A 22243-nucleotide genomic window follows, 5' to 3' on the forward strand; every position below is an offset into this window, starting at 1 on the left:
GTTTAACTTGCCATGGCATCAGTCACTTGCTGCTGGGAGAGAAGAATTGAAATGTTACATTTTTCATCCCCCAGCAATCCACTGCTGTAATGAATGACCTGTTAAGCACCCTCCAAAACTCACAACCCAGGAAAGCTGGGATTGTTCAAGTCACTCTTGCAACACTGAGCACTGTTAAGTTGACTACAGCACTTTCTTAGCATGGCTGCAGAGACCTATTTGCCACTAATTAACCTCCAGCTGCACATCTGATAATGTCCCAAATTATGGCTATGATTTTCAGGGAAAAGATCTCCATGATCTGAAAGGGCCTTTTCCTCCTGTCTGACTTGCTGCCTCCTTGCTCCTCCCCAGGCACATTACCAGCGAGGAAACAGAAACTTTAGCCTCATTTTCTGTTCTCCTGACTAGAATTTGTTTTCCTCTAAAATACTGGCCATCACAAAACCACAACTTGTGTTCACTTGGCTAATTTCACTTAAGTTCACTTGAGTTCCCTGAGCTATCTGCAAGCTTAGTACCCAGAACATCTTAAACCAGAAGCAAGAATGTCTACTGTTGAGGCATTAAAGCCATCAAACTGTAGCAAGTTGATTACTTAATTATACGAGCCAGACATTTAAGGGTCAAAGACTGCCTCTCTGTAATGTGTCATAGGTGCAGGCAGGTTTTCCTAGTTGTGGCTCAGTTCCCATGTAGGCTTTAACCGGACAGTCAAAGATAGGATTAGCCACTTCTGATAATGTTTTCCAGGTTGGCTGTAGGCAGCATGGTTTTAAGTTCTCCTCAGTTTGTTTTCAGTCAATACTGGTAGCAGAAATCACAGTGCAGACTAATCCAGCAGGAACTTGTTATCCCTGAAAGTGAGTGAGCAAAACTGACACACACAAACAAATTGTTTTCTGCAGTTATATTGGCGAGTAAAGTTCATGCTGTCTATAGTCAAAACAAATTCTGATAACACTCTGACTTCATATTTAGACAGCTCATAGCATGGAAAATTACCTAAAAACATTCCCTGAATAGCTGTATTTTTCCCCTTTCTTCCTTTTTACTGTTGTAGAGGAAAAGGAGGACTCTATTTTCTCCTTTCTAGTTCACTATTCACTTTGTTGATAGCTACATAATATTTTCCCCGTTAAGTATTTTCAGTTTCCATCTTTTCTAGCTAAGTGACCATGAATCCATAATTCATGGGGAAAAGTCTGCTTAGTGACAATTTTTAGCTGACTTGCTTCTTCAGAGCTAGTACAAACGCTGTGCCCCAGCACCATGACTCTTCAAGTAAGCAAAGAGAAATTCCCAGCTTTTCTCTGTCCCAGTCTAATGTAACAGGATCTCAATACGTCTCCTCCTTTTCCAGGAGCTCAGTGAGGATACAGAAAAGGCAATGTTAGAGAACAGCGGGTGAGTCAGCCCTTCAATGAAACTGGCATCAATGCACGTGTCACAGGATTTTCCTTCTGCTTCTGCCATATAATGTTCATTACCGCTTCTGGATACTCTTTGTGTTCATTTTTAGTCACAACCTAAACCTACTTTCCCTTTCTGATAACAGCAGATGCACTGTGCTGCTCATGACAAGGTGAGCCAGGCCACCATAAGCGTCCTAAGAGGGAGATTTAAACTAGATCCAATTAGTAAACCCTGTATTCTAATGGTGACAGAGGAGCAGAAAGTGTGTTGTTCTCTGAACAAGTGATAAATAAACCAAAGCTAATTATGTGTTTGTTGTCTCTAACAAACTAGGAAATGTTCTCAATGTCAAGAATCAAGATTCCCAAATACAGTTTTGCAGAATGTCAGACATAATTTCTGTTGATGGTTACTGCTGGAAAAAAATGCTTCTTGAGGAATTTTAATTTTAATTTAGTTCCTCTTTCCATATCATAATGCCTCTCTCACTTTTTTACTAAATATAGCTAACATCAGCAAGGTTTTTTTTCTGAAAATATAGCTCTTCTTGTGTTTAGCAGAAAGTAACAATACAATTTTTCATCCTTACAGCTTCAGAACAAACCTTTTCCATTCAAACTCACAGAGTAAATTATTAACAGAGTAAGTTACCTAACAAAGGCTAGAAAAACAAAAGTTATGTCCAAAGGTTTTTCCATATTATTTAATTTGAGAACACCCTTCCTGATATCTAGGAATAAACAGTTTCAAAACTCTTTTGTAAAGAAGAGTTAGAAGTGAGACACCTGACCTCTAAAAACACTCAACTTGAAACAAAAGTTACAGCGTCTAGAAGCCAGAAGTAAAAAAAAGAGTATCATAATGCCAGGTGATGGATTAACATATTCCAATGTGGCTTTAAATTGTCATGCCATGCCAATATACTGTCAGTCATGAAAGATTAGTCTGGCATTGTAAAGATTTTCATCCAACAAAAGTACTGAGAAGTTAAAAGTATGCTGTCTAGTTTTATATCAACACAATGTAGAGTTATATTAAGTAAATATGAAAAAAAAATGTATAAGAGGTATAACTGTTGACATGCAGGTTTAGAAACAACAAAGGGAGCCTTTTAAAATGTCATTGCATTCAGATAAGAAAAAGTATCTTTTAGCACTTTAGCAAAAGGGGGGCAGCCCTCAAAGTATAGTTTCCAAGAAAAATAGACATTAACTCACGGGGAAGAGAAATTTCACCTTTTCACCAGCTTAATCCACACATGTTTTAGGGATACCTGATACTTTTATTTATGTGTTTCATATCCTATTCCCTTACAAACTTTTTGTTAGCTTAAGTGGCAGGGCCTATAAAGGTAGCAGAATTGGCACAATAAAGACCCTGACGCTAAGCAGCCCAAACATGGTTAACAAGCACATGTTGCAAGCACCACAGAGGGCATGGCCAAGACAACCCCATCCTGGATACCCAGCTGCAAACTTAGCTGCTGGCCTGAGTGCAGGCACTGGGGTGCAGTGGGTGCCTCCTGCTCTCCTGCCCACCCATCCCAGAAGCAGGGCAATGCCAGAAGGGGCTGGCCAGGAATCGGGTTATTCTCTCAGGAAGCTCTGTCTGGAAAGTAAATTTTTTTTCTTGCTCATCATGAGCAAAAAATCTTCAACATCCTCTCCCAAGAATGAATACTTCTTGCACCACAACAACTTGGGGAAATGCAGAAGGTAGATTTGCAACTTTTTGTGAATCTGAGCTTCAACGTGCACATAAAATGAACAACAAATGGAATGGGGGGGGAGGGAGAAACACACACAACACACATGAACTCAAATTGCTGACATTCCACACACCCACCTTGAAGGGAGGATGATAATATATGACTAACCATGTGAGAAATGTATCTTTGTAGCTGGAGCACAGGACCAGAAGCCAGGAAAGGACCCTGAGATGGATTGCTCTTGTGGCTTTGGCCAGCTCACTTAGGCTTCCTTGCTCAGCATGTTTGTTTCAACCAGGGAGCCCAGAGATAAGCACAGTTTGTGGAAAAGGAATATATTCAACCCATGGCAGGGCAGCAGAGGGTGACAAATGGCATCATTAATCACCGCTAAGCAGGATCAGGGATCCCCCCTCCCCTCAATCCCCAGGACTGATCCTGGGCAGAGGAATTGAAAACTACAGGGACCCATAACTGGGGCAGAAAGTGAAAGCATCTCTCTCCAGGGCCCTTGCAAGTTTTGGTAGATGTCAGCCCAGACTAGCTGCAGATGACACATGGCAGTGATCAGTGTTTCATTAGAAGCCCTATCCATGAAAAGAGCCCTCGTGCTACCTCTGAGAAGCTCTTAGTGTACAAAGCATAGAAAGCATCAGCCTTGGGCCTCACCAGCCCAGTCAAAGCACACTGCATACTGGTGTGTGTCAAAGAATGATGTACACTAGAACAACTGCATGGGTGAAAAGCCACCCTGGACCACACACAACTCCAGGAAGGGCAATGAATTTAGAACCCTGCCCTGGGAAACAGATTTCTATTTCAACCCACTTCTCCTGGCCAATCTTTTCTCTTCCTTCTCTGTGTTATATTAGGTACAAGAATGGGGGAACACACAAAAGCTCAATAAGGCCCTCCACTTGTGGAGAAAGAATATATTCAACCCATGGCAGGGCAGCAGAGGTGACGAGGTGATGATCAAGTGGAGGTGATGATGATTACTAACATTTCCTGTGTCCACCTCTGACCTTGGGGGGCAGCAAAACTCACCAACCACACCCCTCATGCCCAGCTTTGCGTGCAACTTGCCTTTACTTCTGCTCCAGCTGGGACACTAACACTGTATCTCTGCTGCTGTTCACCATGCCCACGCAAGTCCTGCAGCCTGGGAGACTCGAGGTGTCCATAAGATGCTGTACTTCCCTCCACGTCGCTGTTTTCCCTTCTCTTTGCAGACATCACCCCAAAACTCAGTTCCAACCGCTACAACTCTAATAATGCCCGCACGGGATGCAGCCCCTCTGTACCTAAGTCCCCAATTCCTCCAGAATATTCCCATTACACACCAGCTGTTCAGACTATCACATAAGCAGCAGCCTCAGCAGAAAGACCAAGGCCTGCCAGGGCGGAGGAAGTGAGCTAAGCCCTCACCCTCCCCAAGTAATCCTTCCAGACCAGGGTGGAGGTACAGTGGCTGCAGCCACTGCGGGAAGGTTTAAAGAGCCACCCTGAGCTGTGTTCAGGCAACAAATACCAGACTGCAGTCTCTGACCTGTTGTGTTAGCGTTATATTTATCTTTTGCAAGCATGGAATTCAATTCATGGCACTTCAAAAAATGTGTATTTTAAACAGTTTAAGCCTGAAAATTCTTCTTGTTCTCACAGTTTCACATCGGCTTTTTGCACAGCTGCCAACAGCCCTCACACCCCCTTGCCTAGCCCACCTGTGTAAACACTAGGTAAGTTTTTTCTTGTGAAGCACAGGTAAGGTCTTGTGGCTTGATAATGTGCAAAAAAAAAAAAAAAAGGGACAGACACTTTCTTTACAATACCAGATGTGGGAGGGATCTGCCCCGTCCAAGTTACTGTGTGTTTGAGGGTAGTTTTTCAATCTTTTATAAATAACATTGGTTTCAAAGTATTGTATGGGACATGTCTGACATTTTTGACCAAACTAATATTTTTAAAGCCTCTGTAAATTATTTCAGATTGAATGGCATTGCAGAAGGCAGCTGATACGCAACAAATACTGCACCCCCTCTCGTTTGCCTGTTCTGTGTTTCTTAGCCATGCTGAATTACACAGTTTTATTAAAATGTTCCTGTTGATTTCAAAGAACTTAAGTATATGTGAACATATTCAGCATCAGTTAGAGATGATGAATCAATTCTTCCCATTCTTCTTTCTAGGTTCAATGGACATGAATGTGGTGAAACTGGAAAGAGAACCATCAGCTTGTTATGAAAGCAATTTTGTGAGCATAGTCTGAAAGATGGGCTGAGGCACATCTTTGGGGTGAGTCTCCAAATGACTGTTTCCAGGACAGCCTCTTGAATTCGTTAGTTAGCATTACACATTGGGGGTTTACCACTGTTATATGCTATGAACAAGCCTACTGAAGAGGAATAGCATGTTTCTTATGAAAACTTAAACCACCAAGCACATCAGTAGAAGTGTGACTGTCTGAGAAAGGAGTAAGGACATGAGAAATAAGCCATTTCCATGCCACTCCACAGCAGAAATACCTTACATAACAACTAGTCACAAATTTGCCGATGAGACCTCACTGTACCTTCACCTTGGACCTGATTCCTTTCTCAGAGAAGTTATGTTGAGCAAAACACCGTTTTCAGCAATAACACAATTCTGGAGTCACACCATAGTGCTTACAAAGGGCTGCCTGGATCAGAGCTCATATACCATGTGTGGCCTACATGCAGCAACTTTACTGAACTTTCCAAGCCCAGGCTTGCTCATGCTTGGCAACAAGAAGACAAACAGCCAACCCAAGGCAGGGCTGCTATTCGAATGTTTCTTGTTCCACCTCAAACCCCACCCAACACCCAGATCTCTCAGGCCTGGCACAGCAGGAGGGGTGCTTCTCCACATTGCCTATAGGCTGCACATGGCCATGACGTGCGCTGGTGCTGAACCATGTGACTTCATTCATGCTTTGTATGACTGAATCTGAGCTTTTAAAACAGGCTTATTACTGCCCAGCTGTATTTTAGATGCCACCTTCAGACTAAGAAACTTAACTTGTCTGTTTTGCAAGGGATAAAAGTCGCTCAAATGCTACTGCAGAAGAAGATTTTTAAAAATTAATTATGGGGGAGATCATGACTTGCTTATAGGTCTTGTTTAACCTAAGAAAGCATGCTGTGTGAGGCTAGGTACTAGCCAGCATGTTCTAACAACTGCAGACTGGAATGTCACTTTGCCCATGTCACTGTCATGGTTTACCCCATCCGGCAGCTAAAACAACCACACAACCACACAGCCATTCACCACTGACTCCACTCCCCCACCCCAGTGAGATGGGGGAGAGAATTGACAATGGAAAAGGCAAGGTGGGGAAAGACAGTTTAATAGGACACAAAAGGAAAATAATTCACAGTAGTAATAGTAGCAGTAATAATTGCAATAAAAGAACATTCAAAACAAGTAATGAGCAACACAATTTCTCACTGCCCAGAGTTGATGCTCAGCAAGATCTAGAGCTGCCCTGCCCCCAGTCAACACTCTAGTTATATACAGAGCATGATGTCATATGGTATGGAATATCCCTTTGGCCAGTTTGGGTCAGCTACCCTGGCTGTGTCCCCACCCATCTTCTTGGATACCCCCAGCCTTCTCATTGGCAGGCCAGTATGAGAAGCTGAAAAGTCCTTGAATGCTTAGCAACAACTAAATCCTCAGTGTGTTATTAACATGATCCTCACACTAAATCCCAAACACAGCACTAACCAGGTGCTAGGAAGAAAATTAACTCTATCTCTGCCCAAACCAGGACAGTTGCGTCCCAAGACAGTGAGCAGAGGTAGATGATGTTAATTATTTCTATCCATTTTTTCCCCAACTGAGACGAGAGAGAAATGCAAATCAGGCCATGCCTGAGACATCTCTCTCTTCATGAATCCCTGGATTCACTGAGGCCTTTCTGCAGAGACAGGCACATACCACTGGGGTAAGAGAAGTTTTTCAGACAGATCTGAGTAATCACATGCTGGAGTTTGTCTATACTGTGAATGCATGGGTATTGTGATTGTTTTATGGTTCTCAGAAGGTATAAAGCTGCTTGGATGCATTTGTGGAAGGGAAAAAATGCTGGACGTGTGCCCATTCTTGTTTCTTCCTAATGCACAAGGAGGACCTGAATAATTTTGCCTTTTGGAGAGATGCAGGACAATTTGCCTGCTTATTACTGCTTTCACATTAAGAAAGAGTTTTGCACAGTGTAGAAGACGCTATAATCGCCAGTAGAAGCACTGATTAGTAGCAGTAACTGGTAGCAAAGAGGGTGAAACTGGGTTAATTGAGGCTGTCTAAAACTGCCTAGGCATTTTTAGTATGAATCACACATACCAAGAAGAAAAGACATCCTAGGTGATGAAACAGCATAGTCAGTGTTTCAATTAATGGCCAACAGTGGTCCTAACAGACACCTCTGAAAGTTCCAGGAGGACTGCCAACAAAACAAGGGCAGGAAAGACCTGTCAGTCTCAGCAGTCCCTGGGTTAAAAAAGAAAAGCCAGGAAAAGTCAATCTGAAAGCCATTTCAGTTCTTGATAATATCTTAGAAAGAATTCTCTTTCAGAAAACATCTTTGAAATGATGGCATACATGACTGATTATTGTATTTAGCAGCATGATTGCTTACTTCCTCCTGATTCAAACCCACCTTTGCTCTCTGCCTGTTCTTGTTGAAGGCTCCAAGAGTTGGCCCAGGTCTGTCAGAATGAACAACTGCACACCACATGGGCTGTCTCTCTCTCTGCAGATTCCTACCACAGCCAGCATACACTTCAACTGCTAAGTGACAGGATTTCACCGTTAGCCTTTGACAAACTGAAGATAGGAAGATACTGCTGTACGACATCTTTCATTTTTCCCACCCAGACTTGCAATGTCATCTTCAGAATACAAATAACGAAATTAAGTGGGAGCACCTGCTTCCAGAGGAAAAAAGTGGGTTTGGTTTGTTGTTGTTTTTTTAAAAAACTGATCTTGATAATTTAAATAAATGAATTTGTTGTAACTAGCCACAATGGCTAGTCAACCTATTTTTATGAACTGTACTTAACCTTTAGTCTTAACTCCACTGCATATTTTTTAAATAAAATCATGCCTTGTTTTTGTGGACTCAAATATGCTAAAGCAGAAAAGGCAGGCAGGTGAAAAGGAGTGCCCTTTGCTGTTCCCTATGTAGGGCACCAATTTAGCTCTGCCGCATGGGCTCCTGAGGCACACCAGCAGCTGGAGGACTTCGCCACTGATGACTCCACTCTCCATTCAGTTTTTTCCTGCATACATCTACAAGGCATGCTCTACAACACAGTAATGTACCTGTTTGTTGGTGCTGTTGCTGTTTTCCAATATGCTTTTTCTTCCCCACTTTGGTCTCAGGTTGTACAAAAACCCATCATTGGGTTTTTGTAGTGCTGAAGCTTTTTCTCCTTCTGAAGAAATGGTGACACTATTTAACTATGTCTGTTGAGAGGTTGGTATCCCAGGAGCCCGGTGAGACAGGGTGTGAAGGCAGGAAACACATCTCCACACCTCCACAGTCCTTGCAGGTGCACGGCGGTGAAGAGGTTTTTCAGCCTTCCTTGCTCTGGAGGCCTCTTCGCACCACACACTCAACCCACGTACACAAAACGTGGAAAACCAGGAGGGAAGCTGTGAGACGTTCCACTCCTGCCGGTGCGAGCTCCTCTTAAAATCACAGGCGTCATCTAGTGGGCTCCTGGAGTAACGGGGAGCTCCGGCACGGCGCTGACGGGTAATGCGCCAAGAAGGCATGAGCGGGGGCTGGGGGTGGGAGCAGGGGTGCAGGCGATGCCGCTCCGCAGCCAGCGGAGGAGAGAGACCAGGACGAGCTGCAAGCTGCGCTGCAGACCCGTCTCGTTCGTGGCAAACACCCGGTAACTGCGGCGAAACGGCCCCGCTTTTCTCAGTTGAAACGCTGCTGCCACGCGGGTCTTGAGCCCTAACTCATGCTCACTGTAAGCCCGAGAACGCATGGACCTGGCGAATCTAAGGAAAAAATTAGATTGTGCCTTGGGAAGGACTGGAAGAGAGGAAACGGCTCCTCTGCTGCTCCGTGGCTACTGAGAATTTGCGGCTTGCTGCTGGTTCCATTCCGTTCAGTGACAAACGGGTGTAGAGGAAGCAATGTTTCTGGGGGTGAGCCACCATCTACACAAACTGTTCATCTTTAAAAGGCAGTTTGTAATTATTTCCTTTTTTTCAGCATTCGTATTTGTGCAGAATAAAGAATGACTTTGTTTGCAGTTGATTAATTATTGTCTTTCAAATATTTCGTCCCATGATGCCTGATTAAGAGCATCTCAAGAATCATGGCACCACTATTCAAAATACTGATATAGCTATATTGGGTGGCATTAGCAAAAAGCATTTTAAGACCTGGCCAAAGACCATCATAAGATTCAGATGACTATGCCTTCAGTTCTCACTTATCAGCAGAAGTGAGCAGCCTGTCTATTCACAGATTTCAGCTTTGCTATAGCAGCAAGAAAAGCTGATCATGGTACTAATCACCATGAGCACAAGCCACTCTAGAGAAGAGACTGTGGCCTGAAAGATGGCATAAAGCATATAATAACCATGCCCCTACCTAAAACATGAGTTTTAAGCAACCATGTTAGTGCCACAAGGCTGGGAACATGTCTGTGGTGTTCACACAGACCAGTCCATCCAGAGCTTGACCTGCTGGTACACAAGAGTAGCTGTAAAGGGTAAGGGCAATTCAATGGCCAGGAACCCATGAAACAGATGCAGGACCAGTACTGACAGCCTACAAACCAGGCATTAGTGTGTCCTCATGACCCCCTAGACTGTCTGCATGGAAGTACTCTATCTGCTAGTCAGATTACTTGTAATATATAGGAGGCTCGGTCTCACGTAGCATGAAAAGCTAACAGTAGGATGCTGCTATAATGGATGCAAGTCCTACAGCCTTACTTATGAAAGATATGTCTGATCAAACTTGCATCACAGCAATACTGCCAAATGGAAAAGAGCACATGCCAGGGAAATTCTTCATCAAAAGGGTTGTTGGGCATTGGAGCAGGTTGCCCAAGGACATGTTTGAGTCACCGACCCTGGATGTATTTAAAAGATGGGTAGATGAAGTGCTTAAGGATATGGTTTAGTAGAGGACAGGTACAGTTGGACTCGATCTCAAAGGTGTTTTCCAACCTAGTTATTCTGTGATTCTGTGAATAAGAGGAGACTTTTAGTGGGCTTACGGGTCAGCTGCAGCTCAACTAAGCACAGTTTGCTGAGCTGAGAAGAGGTAGAAGCAACCTTACAGTGGGTAACTATCTTCTTGTGGGGAAATAAAAACACATGGCTAAGGACAGTATTAATGAAGCAGCTTATAGACAGCATACAGTTGGATGTAGGAGAGCACCTTTTGGTGCAGGACAAAAGCCCTGGCACTTGAAGCCCTTGTTAAAGGTGATTATAAAGTGTCTGTGATGAAGAAGCTCAATATGTGAAACATGGATGAGACAAACTGTGCTCAAGGAAGGCTGGAAGACAGCAAGGTGGAAGCATGATCCTCTGCTGGCATACTCACAGCAGGAGGCCACCTACTAGCCTTGGGGATGGACACAGGTCAGGAAGCAGTGGCTGGAGGACCAGGCAGGGAACAGAAATTTCAGGGTACTAGCAACAAGGCAATACATGGTGCCTCAACTCTGTATTGATTCAGAGAAAGCACACTCCTCCTCATCACCTGCAGCCACAGCAATTCCTCAAGCACCATATAAAGCATATCAAAGCTGTCAGGAAGGAAGGCAGAAAGAAGATGCTCTGCATACTACAAATCAGCCCTCAAAACAGTATTTAGTTTGTCAAATTTAATTTTAAACTTAACATTTACACAACTTCCCTGTTCTCACACTTACTTTCTGTGGGACCATAAGGCTTCTGCTGAGATATTCGAGTTCTCCATAAAAGAAGCCAAATGCCATGGTCCCATATTACCTGCAGAATCAGGAGCAACAGCAAGGGGTTGTAAAAGATGCAGAAAGCCATTAAAATCATGGCTGTGTCAGAAACTGGTAGAAGTAGGCTGGATTTAGCTGAAATCTGGCTCAGTTAAGCTCTTTTGGCTAAAGTAAACCATTTAAGGGAGATTAGCGCTATCACTTCCAATGACAGTTGCCCAACAAAAGAGCAATGCCTACATGTGTGCTGTTGTGTAGTGAGTACCTGTTGTGGATACAGGTAAATGCTGCATTTTAACACCCTCTGGGGTAGGAATATGCACATTGGGAACTTGACCCTGGCAGCAAGGACCAAGCTAGGCACACACATGCAATTTGTGGGATTTGGGAGCACCTGAAATATTTATTCTCTTCCTGTCTGGAAGATGGCACAAACTTGAAATGCTGTCCTGTGGTTAGCTGTATTTCCCCCTAGACAACAGCTGACAGTAACTATTTCTTTGGAGCAGGTGTATGTTCATGCAAAGCAAGAATCGCTGTTGGACTTCCCATCTCCAGCCTTTATATCCTTGAAAACTTTTATCCAAAGAGGGATTGATGGTATACTCAAGATTAGCTATTTCACAACTCCATCCACTAGGAAGTTTTGTCACGCCAGTTCTGATACACTGGAGCTATTTTTAATTTACTTTATTGACAATATCTGCAAATAACATTTCCCCATTCTAAAACCCAGCCCTTTTGCGATTAAACCTATTTGATAACAATATTGCCTCATAAGCAGGAAGGTAAAATAATCCAGGAATGAAACACTGTATAGGGCTTTTGGAGGCTGACATCTGAATGTACTTAGTGGAGAGGAAACTTCTTTCCTCCCCCCCCCCCTTTTTTTTAACTTTCATTTCTTGCTTCTTTTATCCTTAAGCTCAGCAATAAACTAGCACTCTATGGTTAAAAAGTCAGGAGAACAGATGTATGGTACCAGTGCATCAGAATCTGTATTTCTGCTATGGGGTGTAAATTATAAGTCCTTCCAAGAAGCTTTAAAAGTATCTAGCTAGCTTTTGTTGCAAGGATATTGCAACAGCAAAGATGATGGTGATTATTATTATGATTATCATTGTTATTATTACAGTCACTTGATTACACTAAAGTAAACACATCAGTCAAAGTTCAATCAGTGTTCACCATTCAGCTTGCCCCTTTTCAGGTGAATCCTGAAGAAATTTCACTGAGCGCTGCACATTTTGTAGCACGTTTCAGTCAGCTCCAAGCCAGGCTTCTTACGAGGGGCCTGCCTGTCCCTCTGCGAACTCTGCAAAACATTTGAAGGCCAAACTACATTACCAAGCATCATACAATAAATGTTGAGGATTTGGGTGTTAGCAGCCACATGCTAAAGTGATTTTACATGGCTCCATTCTTATCCCTGGTTTGTCCTTCACTCTTTTCATGTACATGTCCCATTTGAGAGGGAATATATCCAGCAATTACAAGCATGCAAAAGCTTGTTTTTATTACATTTTGTTAAGGTTCCTTTACCACAGAGAGCATTGGTTAGCAGTGAGAGAAGAGAGTCAGAATGGCTGTGTTGCATGTCTGGATGTGGCTTGGCCTCAGGGTGTGGTGCTGGGCAGACTGCAAGACCAGCCTCCACACCCCACCTCAGCCCCCATTGAGAAATTCCCAATGGCCACCTGAGGACAATTCAGGGCAAGTGATCTGTTCTGGTCCATCCTGCAGCCTCCCTCATGCTGCTGTCCACAGAAGCCACCTGAAGTCAGGGCAATGAAAGGCCCCTGCTCTTCCTTCCAAACTTCCAGAGTACCTCTTCATGGGTAGGGACCTGTTAGTGTCTTCATGAAATATTTCAAGATATCAGAGGAAAAAAAAATATGTACATAGTGCTCATCACTGAAGTTTGCGAACCTTAGCAAGGTGTCTCTACCTTCAGTTGGTGGCTGCGGAGGGGAGACCAAAGCGGTGAACGAGCTTTCCCAAGCACATTCCACAGGGAGATCTCTCCTCTCAGGCAGGGCACAGCACACTATGCTCCTTCTGCCTAGAAAGACTGTTAGTGTTCTGGTGTGGCATACCACCAGGTGGGCAAACCAGGGAGATTCAGACTGGACCACCTTGCTTTCTAAACCCCCTTCTCAGAGAGGAGTATAAGTGCAGCTGGACCCAGCCCTTCCCTCAGACCTGTCTGTCCCTTCCCAACAGATGGGTACGGATAGAGCTAACCTTCTCTACCTGCCCCAGGGGTTGAGTTACTCTCAGCTAATCTCTTGTAACTGCCACACTGGTGAGGTTAGCTTCTATAACCCTCTGCCCAGTACTCAGGAGTAACAATTACCCAGGAGATCCAGGCAAAGCACAAATTTACTTAAAAGTGAGTAGAATTATAAAGCCTGCAAACACAACCACACCACACTGTATATAGAGAGAGCAACATATTACAATTAGTAGAATTCAGCAAAATTAGAAATGCTGTTACTATTATGTGCTGAGAATAAAGTTGGAAATTGAGAAAGAAAGAGAAATTGAGAAACATAGCACCATCCAGCATAGATCAGTTTAAAGTTGTGGTCCTTGGATGGCAGGTGCACACCAGACATTCCAAATCTGCAGCTTTTATGCTCCCTTGCCTCACCCTTAAGGGAGGCCAAGCATATCTTGCACAGACTCAGCGTTGAGTTGCAGAATGTTCTGAAAATGAATTAGTGGGGAATAAGAGTCCCAGGTTGTCATTTAATCCCCCAACCGGACTGATGGATCAATGATCACATTCAGTTGCCTCACACAGGATTTTAGTAAGAAGATGCTCTACCTCCGCAGGATCCCACTTGCCTGTCACTGTTCCTTATGTTCTTTTATTGTCCATAAGGATAGCATCCTGGTTATCAGGATGGCTACCAAATGAGGGGCCACCCTTGAAGATTGGTCCCCTCGTCCCCTTGTCCAGATGGTTTATCGAATGAGGATGCCACCCAAGCACAATGTTCAGTTTGTCAGAGCGGCTGCTTTGAGTTCGAGACCATACCAGCCCTTATAGTCATTGGAGGATGGGGACCCTAGTCCACCATCTCATGGACTCTTGAAGGATGGAGTCCCTTGTTAGGTGAGAGCCAGTCCGCAAGACATTACCCTGTTCTGCTGCCTTGCAAGGCAGATTGTTTGAGACAAATCACTTATTCCAATTTGCAATGAGTTGATATTTGGAGCAATTCATCTGGAAACCTGTATATGATGTGGGTAGACTGGGAGGGTCTTGCATTACTTTGTTAATCTAGTGATCTATATAGATGGATGTGAAGATGCCTTTTTATATAGTCAGCATGTGCTTTTTCCCAGAAGCACAAAGTGGTACATCAGGCTGCTATCTTGGCAAAGAGGCACTCTGTTCAGCAGCTGCAATAGCAGCTTCACCCCTTCCTTTCCACACCCAGAAGCAAGTGCACTAACAGGGCCTTTGAAAAGATTTTCATGGCACCAAGGATCCTAACACCAGAGTATTACCCCATCACATCTATTGCCGCAACGAGAGGGAAGAATGCTGCCAGTCAATGTGATTGATAAAGCACTTCAACTTTATTGCAGGTACACACTTCCTTTTATACTATTCCTACCACGTGTTATACCTGTCGTATTCTAATTGGCTCTTAACTAAAGGTTACACTTACATACTCCACCCATCTTGCAGCCTGGGAATCATGTCTTCTCAGTCCCAGGAACACTGAATCCTTATCACACCTCCTGCTCCCACATCTTGTGGCCATGCTGTATGATACACAAAAATACGCTGACCGATCGTTGACCCTTCTGTTCTCACCAAGACGGCGTGGGGCCTAGCCTTACTAAGCTACACAGGCGACTGCTTGGACAACTGCTCCATAGGCTCATGGCCTTGCTTCTCAAGCCATTCTGCAACAATTCCCCCTTTTTCTTTTTGTACAAGCAGCACCTGGTTAGTTGTCTTTTCAGTTCTGCTTACAATACATCTATATGCTATGCGTACTATTATAATTACAACTATAATGATTAAAAGCCAACGATAATATACAGCTTAAGCAACAAAGCCTTACTACAATAGTAATAAGTAACAGTATGAATCTCTTTGTGGATGGACTGGGAATGGTCACTCATGCCCTCAAAATCTTCACAACCGTGGCCGTGTACGAGCAACAAAAAATCAGCAGCAGCTGTGTTTTGCAAAGCAGCATGTCTCACACTGTCTACATCGATAAGCAGGCCACTAAGAGCAAGAGATGGAGTATTGGTTTGTTCGCTCAGCCAACAGCCTAAGTTTGTTAGTTTCTTTAAGGCAGCAGCAGCTGCTACCCCAGGGGCCAGTGCTGATTTGCCAGAGTCGAAGTTTTGTGGACTCAACTCGGATCAATATGATCAAGTGCTGAGCTCCTTCATTGAAACACACACAGAGCTTATATAAGTTTCCATATCAGTATACGAGTTACATTACATTGCTATTTGGTTAGATGCTCTGTTCATGTGTCTCACTATTGCTAATAATTGGTTGAGGCTACACAGTCACTTTGTTCCTCTTTAAGGCAGTTCCTAACGTTCTTGCAGTTTGTTATCTCATGGAATTTCTGACAAGCTCCTGTTCTCAGACATCTGCTCTCCTGTTGACATGTCTCTGTTAGCTTCCCCAGGTCTGATTATATGGGGGTGAGAAATAAATCTGGATGGGCCAAAAACACCACTCCTCTCAAACTGCATTACTACAACTCCCCCTTCTTGTTTATGGACTAGCCAGATTTTTGTGAAGAGCATTATCCATCCTGCCAGGGAAATACTGTGACATACACGGCAAAAATAATACTAAGGCAAAAATAACTGACAAAAACATAAGCCCTTGTTTAACTAAATCTAAAAACCATCCCATAAACAGAAAACCATACTGTAAAGCATGGCAAGCTAAAAACTGCTAATTGGCTACACATACTGCTCACACCAAAGTGATTAATTAGTACTTATAACGAGTTTTGAGAAGCATATCTTATAGCTAATCGTAATTAGTTTACCTTTGATGTCTAAAAGTTATCTGCACACCTGCTGTGTTTTGCCCATCTTATTATGGCTGGTTAATGATGTGTTCACTTACTTCCAAATACTTTCCTACAACTCCTTCTTGGGTTGAGGCAGTGCGTACCTTTATCTTCAAGGTCACTATGTTTGAGAATGTAATTACCAAATACCTCTCAGCATGAGTAATTTTCTTGTCTTGTGGGAATTCAAGGATATTGTCTTCTGTGAGGAGAGCCAGGCCACTGGCAGGCCCACTGTCCTCCTTGCCAATTTTTCCCTTTTAGTATCTGTGTCACAAAAACTGCTTTTAGAGATCTCTGCAAGGACCTTTTGCAGAAAGCTCAATAAACATGACAGTAAATGTAAGACAAATACCATAATTACCAAATCCAATAATCCAAATTTGACCATTGACAATATCCATCCTGAAATTCCCCAGTCATGAAACCAATTGTAAGTGCCTTGATAGCTTTGCTGTTGCATTTGTTTGCTTTGCCAATCAGGAGTGTCAGGAGTGCAGATAACATCAGCCTCTCATTTCCCTGCAGGCACGGATTGCAATCTGTGACCTTAGGCTGTGCAGAAATCACTATTGCCCTAATTTTCATTTAGCACAAACACATACATTTTTCAACGACTGTCAGATCATTCAAAATATCCTGCAGCAAAGTTCATAGTCCACTGTGGCTGCACTTGGAACACTTGACTTCAGTTACTGGGATCAGGATCTCGTCCTGGTTCATGTAAGTTTGAGTTCTTCTGGATCCACGGCTTTATCCGCTTGACTCCCATATCTGTAATGACACAGGCAGATCTCCTTCCCAAGTTAGTACCTGTAACTTCATTCTTAATAACACTTGACATTGACTTTTCTCTCCTTTTCCCCCTCTTTTTTTTTTTTTTTTTCAAACCTTCTGTTAAGCCTACTGCACGGTTCACCATTGGAGGTACCAAACTGTTCTGTGACAGACATAACTAGTTCAAAACATAAAGAGCTTTGTGAGAGTTTGATTCATACATTCTACCATGGCTTTGCCTGCAGGCAAATGTGGTGTCCCTGTAACATAGGCAATGTTTGTGCCATATATTCTGAGCTGTTGTCCAGTTTGATTTCACAGGGTATTCAAGTGCTGCTAAAGCAGAGCACACTGACTGAATTCTCCCGTTTGTGCAGTAGCTCACACTGCCAGAAAACACAATAATCTCTAATCCCTTGCGCTGGTAACTCATGAATCAAACTTTCAATGTCCAAGTTTTTTCTGTAATCAAATTCTCATCCATGTAATGATAAAAGATTAGATCAGGATGCGTTTTTCATACTGGAGCAAGTGTCCAGGCTACATAAGTCTGGCACATAGTTGGTGAATTTTTATGCCTTGTGGAAGCAAGAACAAATAATACCTTTTGAAAAAAAAAAACAAACCAAATTTCTTAAAATTTTTGCATGGTCCACAAACTTGCAGAAGGCTTTATACACCCCGTAGTCAGTTACTCCTGTATTAAACGTTGCAAATGGGCAATTTTTTTGTCCAAGTAAGTAGCCATTAATCGGCCCAAATGGGGATTTTCTGTTTTTCAGGTTGAAATTCTAAAGTAAGCTGCCCGGTTTCAATGATCGCTATCAAAAATCTCTTTGCTAAGTAGGCAGCCTTGCTCTCAGTGGATAAACACATCCCTGAACCTGCAGCACATACAAACAAATGCTGCAAAGCAAGTCATCAAACAAACGACACTGCAAGACACGAGTTGTCACATCCAGTCCCTGGGGGAGGGGGGGGGGCAGTTCTGCAAACCCTTTCACAGCAGGGCATGCCGTCACCTGCTCTGCTTTTTTCCAGCTTTTCAAGGACAGGCTGAAGTTGTTGATGCCAATTAATATTCTCAACAGCATCATGGGGTTTTTAGGCTCAGTAAAAGTTAAGCAGTTGGTTGTACGTTTGTTTCCACATTTTTCCTTCCAAAGGTATAGTAGTGGGGGAGCACAGGCCGTGGCAGATTTATGCGCACCACTCACTCCCCGTCCTGGTCAGTTCTGACAGATTTATCACTTTGCTCTGATAACACGGCATTATTACTTAGCATAGAAACTGGGGTAGGCGAAAGAGCACCCAGAAACAAAAACACATTCTCCACAGTAGATTTCTTCCCTTTTTGAATCTGGTTCTGTCGAACCCAGAACTGGTGCTAAAGCTGCAAAGGCTGAAGTAGCAGCAATGCGTTCCGCTAAAGTCCTTTTACTTAATTTCCAAAGAGTTATTAACGACTTAGGTTTGAGCTCCAATAGCTTCCCAAGCAGGTAAATCAAAAGCGCTGTCAAGGCTTGTTATCAGTTTTCTTTCTTCGCTCCACAAAAAGGAGGGGTTTTAAAGACTTTTCATGATTTTTAATCACTCTGTTCCACTACTGCCTCACCTTTCTTCCCCGACTTCTGCCTTTCCGAACGCTACCAAACTTTCTAACTCCTTTTTTTAAGGATTATGTCCTTTACTTGCCACTTTTCTAAAAAGCATAAGAATAAATTAAAAGCTACCTCACGCTCCATGGAGATTCTGTCGCACTGCCAACTCTTGGCAGCTCCTGTTGCTGACTCCAGGCAACTCGTGGTGCTGACTTCCTGGCAGCTCCACCTCGTGCAGCTCATTCCGCGTTTGTAGCCCCGGACGGTGGGACCCTGCTATCTGGCCAGCTCACGACGAGACCCCAGTTTCAGGACGGTCCCAAGTATTCGATCAGATGCACATGTCCGGCATTCGCTGATCTGCTCCCCGGTCACTGCTCCCAGTGCCTTCCCGAACTCTCGCCACTCCGGATCCATGTCCACTCCGGGGGACAGGTCTGTATGCACTCCGGGTTCCTGTCCCTTGTAGGGAACAGGCCCGTTCGGGCGCCACTTGCTGCAACGAGAGGGAAGAATGCTGCCAGTCAATGTGATTGATAAAGCACTTCAACTTTATTGCAAGCATATACTTCCTTTTATACTATTCCTACTACGTGTTATACTTGCCATATTCTAATTGGCTCTTAACTAAAGGTTACACTTACATACTCCACCCATCTTGCAGCCTGGGAATCATGTCTTCTTCTCAGTCCCAGGAGTGCTGAATCCTTATCACACCTCCTACTCCCACATCTTGTGGCCATGCTGTATGATACACAAAAATACGCTGACCGATTGTTGACCCTTCAGTTCTCACCAAGACGACGTGGGGCCTAGCCTTACTAAGCTACACAGGTGACTGCTTGGACAACTGCTCCATAGGCTCATGGCCTTGCTTCTCAAGCCATTCTGCAACACATCTATCCTTGTTTGTGAAGTGTTCTTCTCCCGCCTTGCAGGCAAGGAACAAAGAGAAGAGCTTCATCATTAGCTTTGGTGGGAGTAGAACTGAGCCCTCAGGTCACACAGCACACTTGCAGGGCATCCAAGACCAAGACACTGCAGATCTATATGCAGGGATACAGATCTTTGGGAGCTCTTGTCCTTTTCTCAAACTCCCCATGGCAAATGGCCAAAGGACCAGCCTACAAATTCACCACTGAGCTGTCAAAGGCAGAGACAGAAATTCTGCTTGCACATGGTGTTGCCATCCCACTATCTGTAAAACCCAGACTGAAATATGGGAGCCATCTCTTTATTGTCTAAACCAAGTTTTACACAATCTACTTAGATATAGAATGACTAGAGATAGGTCAGCAGATATTGCTGGGCCCAGATGGTTTTCCAAGACGCAATCCTTCTCTTGAGTAAAAGTTTTTCTCAAAAAAAAACCTCAAACCATCCAGATGCTCCAATGTCTTATCATGGCAGATGCTCCCTGTTTCCTAGCTCCATGAATTTGACCTCCTCACCTGGCAGAGACCAACAGATCAACCTACTGTGGCTAGCTTCCGAATTGCTTTGCCCCTTTCTTAGGAACAGATGGCCTGTATTTACTTCTCGCTTAGTGTCACCAGTCACCAAACGCTCTGTCGAAGCAAGGTGTAGCCAAGCAGGGCTGGAAATGGTGCTAGTTTCTACACCATCACTGCATTTCATTCAGCCATTTAAAACCTAGAAGACTTTGATAAGCAGAAAGAGATTTGCAGTGTTGATGATGCACTCTCAAAGATGGCTTGGCAGGAGTTAGCTGACTTTCTCTTAAGTGCAGGCACTGCTACCTGGGATATGCTGAAGAAGGGATTTCTGGCCTTCCTTTTGGTCCAAACATCAGTACCAATATTCACTCTATCTTCTTTTCACAGACTACATTATCAGTAAGAAGCACAACGGATGGCAGAGCAGATGGCCTTCCTTTTCCCCGCTCTCCAAGGCAAATCTCTGCATGTACCTCAGCTTTCTGCCTCAACGGCTTTAACTCTCAAACACTATAGTGTATTTGCTTAACACAAGAATGCATTTCTTCAATATAAAAAATACCAGCAAGGACAGAGCAGTCCAAAGCAACTGTGGGAAAGAATTAATCATATTGGCTACATAATAGACCATCAGCCATAGGACTGAGTTAGTCTTCACTTTTTATTCTTGAAAGATTGCCATACTTTGAAAACTCTTGAGCAAACCAATGGCATGACAGCTTGAACATAAAACACTTCCATTTAAGCATGCTCAAGTATGCATCTGCAGAGCGCCCCAAACAAGCATTTTGGAGGCCTGTCTTCTGGACTCAGCGGTTAACACCAAACAAGTACCAGAAAGCATGGTGTTTTAGAAAAGCTTGCAACTGCTTTTGCTGAAAACCTTCATTCTGTCAGGATATTTGTCTCTTCTAACAAGTGGCTGTGTGGAGATAAACATCTCTGCTTCTTCTTTGACAGCAACGGAAACTGGGCCAGTTATAACTGTGAGTTGAAAGACTGAGCCCTGTATTTTATCCTGCTCTCTCAGTCTTTTCTGAAATAACATGTCAGAGGAACATTCGTAATTGTAATGTATTCCATACATTTTCTGGTATAATCAGTGCACAAGAGACACTTCGGAGGTACAGTCACTAGGGAGTGGTGCCTACCCTGTTTTGACTCAGATGAAGTATGATCTTTAGCCTTTGCTGTAAATTGGCTCAGAGCACATCTTTATGTGTCAGTTTTGCCTACTCACTTTCAGATGTTACCAGCTTCCAGTGCTATGGAACTGCTTTGGAGTACATGTGATTTTCATTTTACACATTTTTCAGTTCCTTCATATGCCCAAATAAAAAATCCAGCGTTCAGGGACATCACATGGATTTATGATACTCTGTGGTGGGACTTTGTGTTCAGAACCCAATGAATGGATTATCCTCATCCACATGTAGCATTTCCCAGCTGTGGGAGATAGATCATTTTTCCTTGTTTATTTCGCAGCTTCCACACATGTATACTGAGCTGGTTGCTTTGTAGAAGGCTTTTACAAGTCACTCGGGGCGGGGGGGGGGCTGTTTTGTGCCACAAGAACCTAATCCTGGGCACAAATAGTGCCAGTGCTCAACTGCTGCCATGTGTAAAGGGAAGCACGGAGCTCAGCACTTATTTTGGAGTCATCACTGGTATATTCTAGACAGAAGGGGATATCATGTGTGGCAGGAAAGGAAGGAGATTAGAAAAGGTACACCAGATTAACTGCCCACAAGAGGATAACAGGGAAAGCATATGCGAACTAACCTTGTTTCCCAAAACATTTTGCATCTACTCCACTTTTGAAACTATTTCAGCTCCATCTGCAGACACTAGCAGCCTCAAAGAGAGCAAACAAGTGTCACAGATACAGTTAGTTGGATTGAGAAGATACACTGTACAGTGTAGGAGGGGCCCTACTTTTATTAGTTGCACTAGAGCGAATCGAACTCCAACACAACATTCTGCTGGGACCCTGACTTCAAGGAACACATTGCTGGCAGAAGGGCTTGATTTGCATTTGCAGGTGTAAAAGTGAGTGCCAAGTAAAAGCAAAAGCAAAGCCAGCAAAGAAAACACATACCTATCTACTACTTCTTGTGTATCTGCTGGAATTATATCAACCTGTATCCACCAAATGTATGCTTTGATGCTGTGGGAAGTTAATTGTGAGCTGTTGTGCAGTGAGCAGTATGAAGAAGCAGGGGAATACAAAGATAAGTTCTCT

The sequence above is a fragment of the Gallinula chloropus genome, assembly GCF_964237585.1.
Source record: "Gallinula chloropus genome assembly, chromosome: Z".
Lineage (NCBI taxonomy): Eukaryota > Metazoa > Chordata > Aves > Gruiformes > Rallidae > Gallinula > Gallinula chloropus.